General features: G+C 37.9%; 1 pseudogene; it reads right to left on the bottom strand.

The window, feature by feature from the left end:
• Positions 1–1,437: 1,437 nt before the first annotated feature.
• LOC122423163 lies at positions 1,438–2,389 on the bottom strand (annotated as a pseudogene).
• Positions 2,390–9,256: the final 6,867 nt, after the last annotated feature.

A 9,256-nucleotide genomic window follows, 5' to 3' on the forward strand; every position in this document is an offset into this window, starting at 1 on the left:
AGATAAGCTAAATAAGCAGGGTGACAACATACAGCCTTGATGTACTCCTTTTCCTATTTGGGACCAGTCTGTTGTTGCATGTCCAGTTCTAACTGTTGCTTCCTGACCTGCTTATTTACCTCTCAGTAAATAAATAATGGGGCTTTCCTAGTGTTTCAGGCAGTAAAGAATCCTCCTGCAATGCAGAAGACTCCAGTTTGATCCCTGGGTTGGGTAGATCCCCTGGAGAAGGAAATGGTAACCCACTCCAGTATTCTTGCCTGGAGAATCCCATGGACAGAGGAGCCTGGTAGGCTACAGTCCATGGGGTCGCAAAGAGTTGGACATGACTGAGTGACTTCACTTCACACCATACCTTAAAAAAGATTTTTTTAGGCTTTTAAAAAATGATTAAAAAGAAAAAAAAAAGAAAGAAAAAATGATTAATGCTTTCTGTTTTTAGTTTAAAAAATATTATTTAGCCACATGGAACTCTGCTCAGTATTCTGTAATAACCTAAATGGGAAAAGAATTAGAAAAGATCAGAAAAAATAGATATATGTTTATGTACAACTGGTGGAGAAGGAAATGGGAACCCGCTCCACTAGAGTTGGACATGAGTAAGTGGCTAAAACAACAACAACAGCATATGTATAACTGAATCACCTTGCTGTAGACCTGAAACTAACACAACATTGTTAATCAGCTACACTCCAATATATAAAAAATTCTTTACCCCAGGATCATGGAAATATTCTTCTAATTTTCATCTAGAAGATTTATTATTTTTCTTTTCACATTCTTCACATTTTTAAGATTAGAGTCTGATCATCTATTAAAAAAAGCATTAAGGTGTTATAATTAATTACCATAATATGTTGTCTTAGAGAGACAGTCATCAATATCAAAGTGGCAAACAAGCACATAATTGACAGAAAGTGTATCCTAGAAGGAAATAAATCTGTGCATATGACTTCACAAATAATTTCCCCCTTTGAAGACAGCTTTATTGAGGTATAATTGATATTCACATATTTAACATATGTGTAAATTACACATTTTCACAGAAATTCACATTATTTAATGTATACAGTGAGTTCAGACATATTCATACACCAGTGAAACTATTGTCACTGCTGTTCCTGGGAGATCTGGGACTCAGCTTAGGACATATCAGTCAGTAAAAGAGGAGTAGCTCTGCACCATATAATAGTACATTGATATTGCCTATGTTTCTTGGTTCTGTAAGTAACAGGCATATTGTTAAAAATATTTACAGTGAATTTCCCCCATGTATTCCTGGAGATATATTGAGCTAAAAGGATTATCAGTACACATATTAATGTAAGTACTAAGTGTAACAGAATGAGGTTGTGATTATAAAACTATGGCTAATATACCATTAGAGAAAAATAAAATGAATACCAAGGAATTCTTTTACAATTTGTTTTATTGTATTCAGTAATCATTTAGTTCTTTGAGATTGAATGCAACCCTTTGGATCATGTCTTTTAAAGCTTGTACCACTTGCTTGTTCCTCAGAGTATAAATGAAAGGATTCATTACGGGGGCAACTGAAGTTGCTAGCACTGACACCCCCTTATTCATAGCTACCCCTTCTTTTGCATGTGGTTTAATATAGATGAAGATGCAGGTTCCGTAAGTGATAGAAACCACAATTATATGGGAAGAACATGTAGAAAAAGACTTTTTCCTTTGCTGGGCAGAAGGGAATCTGAGAATGGTCCTGATGATGTATGTATAGGACATGATTACACACAGCAAAGTGAACAGGAGCGTGAACACGGCCAGGACCAAGAAGAATCGCTCTAGGAACTCTGTGTTTGAGCAAGTAATCTTCAGGATGGGAGCAACATCACAGCCAAAGTGATCTATCACATTAGAGTCACAAAACTCAAGCTCAAAGCTCATGCCAAATGGTGGGATGATGATGATTAGAGCAATCATGTAACAGCCAATGAGGAACTTGATGCAGACCTTGTTGTTCATGATGGTTGTGTAATGCAGGGGTTTGCAGATGGCCACATAGCGGTCATAGAACATGGCCGTCAGGAGGAAAAAACTCAGTTACACCCAGGATAACAACAAAAAATAATTGAGTGGCACATGCATTGTATGTAACAGTGTTGTTCCCAGATGCCATTGTGTAGAGGAATCTGGGAATGCAGACGGTTGTGAGTGACACTTCCAAGATGGAGAAATTCCGGAGGAAAAAATACATGGGTGTTTTGAGGTGAGGATCTACCAAAGTGAGAGTGATGATGATCAGGTTCCCAACAACACTCAAAAGGTAAGTTAGAAACAAAAAGATGAACAGCAGAATCTGTAGATTTGGGTCATCGGTTAGTCCCACAAGGATGAATGTTGTTATTGCTGAATAATTTTTCATCTCTGATTCCTGACTGTGGTTGTGTCTATGTGTTGAGAGAGAGAGAGAGAGAGAGAGAGAGAAATTAGATCAGAGAACTAGACTGTTACATGAATTAGCAGAGGGATGACATGAAATTCCTAGCTAATGTTAACTTAGTTACATAAGTCAAGGTTTTATTTTATTTACCTGTGAATCAAGAACACTATTTTATTTACCTGTTAATGAAGAATGCTATTGGAGCAGCAGTTAATTAATCATTATTGCTACTGGATTCCCACTGCTGAGCATTATACTGGATACTAGTCAGAAGGCTCTATTTAAAGATTCTTATTACTATATCAATTTAGTATTAATTCAATAGTAAAGGAATTATTTGGTCAACAACCTAATGGAAAAGAAGCTAGGCTTTATTTTCAGTCTTAATGAACAGATAAACACTGTCGTAAAAATATGCATGGTTTGTCATTTCCTGACAATCAAACCTCAAGCTGTGCTGTCATCTTGGTTCTATGTGGGCTACAGCGATGACTACAGTTAAGGTTGTGAAGTTAAATTTTTTCTCCTCTCCACCTCTGCTTCCTTGCTTGTGATGATAATCCACATTCTCCTCTAAGGTGCCTCACATCTCTCTGCTCTCTTCCCTTTTAAACCGCACAGAAGTATGCTCATAAGTCTATTCAAAAGATAGGATCAGAGTAATTTTCAAAACCTTACATAAGATCCATTTCTCTGTTTACAGTCACTCACTGGAGTTCCATAACCCTTAGAATAAAAGTCAGACTCCTTACTCTGGCTTATAAGATATTTCTTGATCTCATTGCTGTGAAATGCTCCTAATTTGTCTCTAGCTTAGCTGTTTGGGTCTTCTGTTCCTTGAAGATGCCAGATTTCCATCCTGGACCTTTTGCAGTTTTCTCTTCTAGAAATGATCTGTTTGCATTCTCATGTGACTGGATCTTATTTTTCAGGTGCTAACTTAAACATAATCCACTCAAAGATGCATCTCTGAGGATTCTATCTGTATTGTTTCTACCTCCAATGTTGTGAGCACGCTCTCTGTTTCTTTCTTTTATTATCCATTTACTTTTTACTTTCATCCTCTACTTGATAGCAAGTTCCATGAGAACACAGATGGATTTATTTTGTAAACCACTGTAAACCCAGGGCTAGATTTTTTCCTGGCATGTAGTAGATATGCAATACAAGTCTACCGAGTGAATGAGGCCAGGCATTTTGTCCTCGATAATTGATAAACTAGTTTCATTTAAAGTGTAACTGAAAAGTTACATCATTCATTTATATTTTAGGTTTTAATCTTCACCTAAGGATCTCAGTGTATTGAGGCAATTCTAGAAATCAGAAAGATACATGATCAATTTTAGTCATCATCTCCCATAATTACACTAAACTACATCATCTGTACCTAAGATTGAATAAGAATTAATATTTTATTGGGATTAAGAGTGGTGTCTTAGCAGTTTAACGAACAGTCTGTGAAACAAATCATAAGTACGAACACATACATCGAAAACTATGCTCTGAGGATGAAGCAACTTCTAATTTATGGGAAAAGGATTAAATATTTCTGTTTTCTGAAAAGAGTTATTTTGTATTTTGTTTTCTATTAAAATGTGTTTAGTTTCAAAAAAAAAAAAAAAAGAGTGGTGTCTTGAAGGAAGGATTGCAGAGGAAAGGAGGTGGCCTGGTGGTAAGGTTTTCCCTTTGTTCATCTCTTTGCCTCATTTTCTCAGAAGGAACTTGGCTGAGGAGAATTGTCACCCAGTCCTAGGTCTCCTCTGAGAGAGCCCATCTGGGTTAATTATAAGACACAGGGATGGGACTTCCCTGGCGATCCAGGAGGAGGACATGGGACTTCCCTGGTGGCCAAGATAGGGGATATGGATTCAAACCCTCGTTCAGGAACTAAGATCCCACATGCTGCAGGGCATCTAAGCCCATGTACCACAACTACTGATCCTGCCCTCTAGAGCCCGCAAGCCACAGCTGCTGAAGCCCACAGGCTGTCCAGCCCGTGCTCCACAACCAAGAGAAGCCGCCACCATGAGAAACACTCACACCACAACTAGAGAATGGCCTCTGCTCAGTGCAACCAGAGAAAGCCCACCCACAGCAATGAAGACCCGGAGAAACTTAAAAAAAAAAAAAAAAAAGAGAGAGAGATGGGGTTTAAGAGTGGAAGTTCTGGAATAAAATAGCTACCAGGGCTTGATACTTGGGTTCACACATGGTCATGAAACTTTGGAAAGGTCAGTATTAGGCTGTTTCCTGGTCTGTGACATGCAAATAATAATTGTATGTTTTTCATGGTTAGTATAAAGAGTAAAGACAGTAATTCTTCTAGGCTCTTAGCATCCTGCCTGGCATAGAACAGATATCAAATACATTCTATTCACTCTATTTCTTCTTTCAGGACCTACTGCCTCTCCCTGTGTTCACATACTGTCTCATACTTTTCCCCACCTTATCCCTAGATTTACCTCTCACCTCTTACTATATTCTGTATACATATTTTAAGTTTGCTGCTATTTTTGAGATTAAATACAAAATTATAAGCTCCTCTTAAATTCCACAAATGTAATATTCATTGATAAGTCTGTTTATGTGGAAGTAATTCAACTATATACAATGTAACATGTGACTTATTTTCTCTGAGTCTCATACATTCATGCTCTACATTAGTTATATTTTCTAATGTGATTTCTTGCCCAAGTCTCTTAATTCAAGCATTGTTCCTTAGGATATTCACTTCCTTTCAGTAACTGCAAATTTCATATTCTCTCCTTGTCCTAGGGTCCACTTGTTTCATCTCATTGTACTTGAGAACTCCCCAAAAATTCCCCCCACTAATTTATAAGAAATCTCTTTTATGACCTCTACATGTTGCCTTATCTCTTTCTCTTTGAACTATTGAAAAGGAATAAGAGAGGAAGAAGAAGAAAAAAAAAAAAAAACCTTAGTCAAATGGATGCCAGGTTACTGTAAATGAAATGGTCAAGGACTTAAGAGAGCTACATAAATTGAGATACAAATCACCTTAATAATTACTGTAGCCAATCCTCTAATTTTAAAGATAGAAATCAGAGGGTCAGCAGTCACCAGGCTCACTAGAAGCAAAGTCTAAAGAAGAATCTAAGATTTCTAAATCTGATTTCTATGATTTTTTTGCACTGTGCCAAAATTAGGAGAGAATTTCAGGGTTTTGTTTTTTTGTTTTTGTTTTTTTTTTTTTTTGGTTTCCCTGATTTCCACTCACACCTTAGGAAGTTTGCCACTTCTAATATGTGTGTGTGTGTGTGTGTGTGTTTTAATCTTTCAAGGGTACTCAGTCTATTCTAGCTGATTCCTCAGTCTTTGTATTACTTCAGGGAACATTTATCATCAATGTTGTAGGAGGAAATAAATTCACCTAGGGCTTTAGAAGTTGATAACCATATTTATGTTACTCACTCCAGGCATATTTATGTTTTTAATTGAAGAATAAACTTCTCATGAGGAAATTCCTGGGATGAGAATAGGCTTTTAATGGAGATGGCAGCATAGAGAATTCCCTTTTCATTTTATTCAATTTAATTCACAAACTTCTTCAAGGAAGGTAATATTTATAGGCAGGTACTAAATGTTAATAATTGTGTTAAACATTTAGATTATATCATTTAATTTTCAAAGCAGCTCTCTGAGGCTGGTTGTAATTTAATCCTCATTTTACAATTGAGGAAATCATGGTCCAGAAATATTTAGAATTGTGTGCAAGGTCAATGACTTAGGATGCGGTAAAGCAGGAATATTAACCATTTGTCTTTATGACCCAGCTCATAACCACTATTAAACACTGCCTTCTCAGCTCTTTATTTGACTGATTTATTTTCCTCTTTATCTTTTGAGAAACAAAAAATGACCAACATCTTCTCTGTGATGCTGTCAAGTAACTTTCAGGGAATGAAATAAATCAATGCCCAGGGTGTATTTATTTCTGAGGGTTATAGTAGAATGATAGTTGGTTTTCAACAGTAATAATTCATTACATTTGTAGGGTTTCCCTGGTGGCTTGGACAGTAAAACAATCTGTTTGCCATGCAGGAGATGCTGGTTCAATTCCTGGGTCAGGAAGATCCCTGGGTCAAGAAGATACCCTGGAGAAGGAAATGGTAACCCACTCCAATATTCTTGCCTTGGAAATCCCATGGACAGAGGAACCTGGCAGGCTACACAGTTCATGGGGTCACAGAGAATCAGACAGAGTGAGCAACTAATGCATGCATTTGTAGCAAATGGAAAGTTTTCCATTTGCAGTCACTGTCTCTAAGGACTCTGGTTTCTCTCATCACTGGGATGGAACAAGATCTTCCCAGGAAATCTCATTTATTTTGGAACATGAATGTTTTCTCTTGGATGTTTCCACCTATTTCCCATAATGATCTTCAGGTGAGTTTCCCCTGAGACTAGGGAAATATGGCTTTTCCCTTCCCACTGGGGGTGCAGCGTCCATTTCCAATATGTGCTAGATCTCACGTCAGAGTCCACTGTCTTGCATTGATGGACAGGGGTCTGACTTGGGTGTGTAATAAATGGTTGGTCAGTTAACTGCTTCTTTCTCAGGTACTGTGGAACCACTCAGAGAGTGACCCCACTCGACCAGATGTTAAAGTTGAGTAGCATTCCTATTATCCTTCCTTGTCTTCTGATCTAGATTCCCAGTGCCCACATATGGGGTCCACCAAGCTCTCTTCAACCTTGGATAAGCCCTGTGAACCCACAATATTCTCCCTTCTCTTCTTGAAAATATCTGTTATTATCTTAGTCTCACCTGAAATATATTGGGTAACCTCATGCAGAATAACATGTGAAATTTCATCGATGTATTGTGGCATCTTTATTAATAGCCCCTGGGGGAGAAAATTGCAACCTACTCCAGAATTCTTGACTGGAGAATTCCATAAACAGAGAAGCTTGGACGGCTACAGTCCATGGGGTCACAAAGAATCAGACACGACTGAGTGACTAACACACACTTATTAATAGCACAATGTTTTCGCCTCTCAAGTATACTTTGTGGTACTGCTCATTAAATACAGGGAATTATCTCTAATGGTAGATATTCAAGCTTTTGAGCAAAATAGAAACATTAGGGAGACATTTTTGCTGGATTAAGAGAAAAGGAAGTCTTAGGGCCTCACACATGGGGGACTATATTCCTCCCCTAAAAACTTACTGTCCTAGCCTTCAATTTTTTCCAGAAGTCTTATTAGAATTCAAACATCACTTGTCAGAGAGTAGAATAACATTGGATATAACTATTGATTTCTATTGTGAAACACTGTTCTTAACTCTCCTGGACCTGGGTTTTGAAACACCTAGGTCAAAGCTTTCTGACTTGTAACTTTGAACCAAGTAAATCATACTCACCTTTCAGATAGCTGCTCATGACTTCTGTGCAGTTTAACCACAAAGATCCTTAGGGTGACTCAGAGCCGAGAAGACTTTGTTAGCTGATGGTGTGTCCTACAATATTTTTCATGCACTCACACACTTACACTCACTTGCAAGTGTGTGAGTGAGCAGAGATCTCCTAGGGTCCCATTGCCCACAATTTCCCAGGTTTTTTTTTTTTTTTTTTCTCAGATGTCCTTTTACTTTCTATAGTCTTATAAGGATACCAAATGAAAGATATTTTCTGACTTAATTCTAGGAAAAATGTTCATATGTTCTGTATAGTTAAAAGAATTAAAGACTCTAGTTGTTGGTGAGAAACTCTTTTTGGTTTGGGCAAACTGATATCTTGACCTCTGTACAGAAAGAGAGCATTCCCTGCAAATTACATATTAAAAAGGATGGCATAAGTTATATCTGGTCCTCAACAGGTTAGCAGGGATCATCTGATTAAACAAATAATACAACACCTTGGGATCATAGGTTCAAAAGTCACTAATTAACCTATAGTGTAATTAACTTTGAGTGGAAAAAGTACTGTTCTCAATTGGGACTGTGTCCTTGGAGAAAGGAAGAGGCAACAATAGAATCAGAAATAGGTCAGGTGCAAAACAGTAAGTGTTTGTTGTTGATGAATCTGAAGTGTGGTTTCTTTTCACCATTTTTTTCATTGTTTAAGGCATTCCGCTGAGTTCAGGGAAGAAGCTCTCAGGAATGCAGAGTTGCTGCTTTTGGTGAAACCACACCGTCTTCTATTGTAGGAGAATTAGTCTTCCCTTGATTTTGGGCACCCATTCATCTCATGACTCATTATTATAAGTACTTAGAAGATTGCACACTCATGATTCTAAAGTAAAGCAATATACTTCACTATCAGATGGTTTTATTTTTTTGTAAGTAACATGGGTAGGAAAGAGCAAAACTATTTCAAGTCCACTTGGACACTCCACAATTCACTTCCGTTTATAACTCACTAAGAGTTATCAATAATGAATTTTGAATTTTATCAATTTTAAAAATATCTAGTAAATTAGACTCAATGGACATGAATTTGAACAAATTCTGGGAGATGGTGAAGGACAGGGAAGCCTGGCGTGCTGCAGTCCATGGGGTCAAAACGAGTTGGACACGACTTAGCAACTGAACAACAAAATTCAGTCAGTTCAGTCACTCACTTGTGTCCAACTCTTTGTGACCCCATGGACTGCAGCACGCCAGGCTTCCCTATCTATCACCAACCCCCAGAGCCTGCTCAAACCCATGTCCATTGAGTCAGTGATGCCATCCAACCATCTCATCCTCTGTCGTCCCCTTCTCCTCCTGCCTTCAATCTCTCCAGCATCAGGGTCTTTTCCAGTGAGTTAGTTTTTTGCATCAGGTGGCCAAAGTATTGGGGCTTCAGCTTCAGCCTCAGTCCTTCCAATGAATATTCAGGAT

Source organism: Cervus canadensis, chromosome 21 (genome assembly GCF_019320065.1).
Source record: "Cervus canadensis isolate Bull #8, Minnesota chromosome 21, ASM1932006v1, whole genome shotgun sequence".
Taxonomy (NCBI): Eukaryota; Metazoa; Chordata; class Mammalia; order Artiodactyla; family Cervidae; genus Cervus; species Cervus canadensis.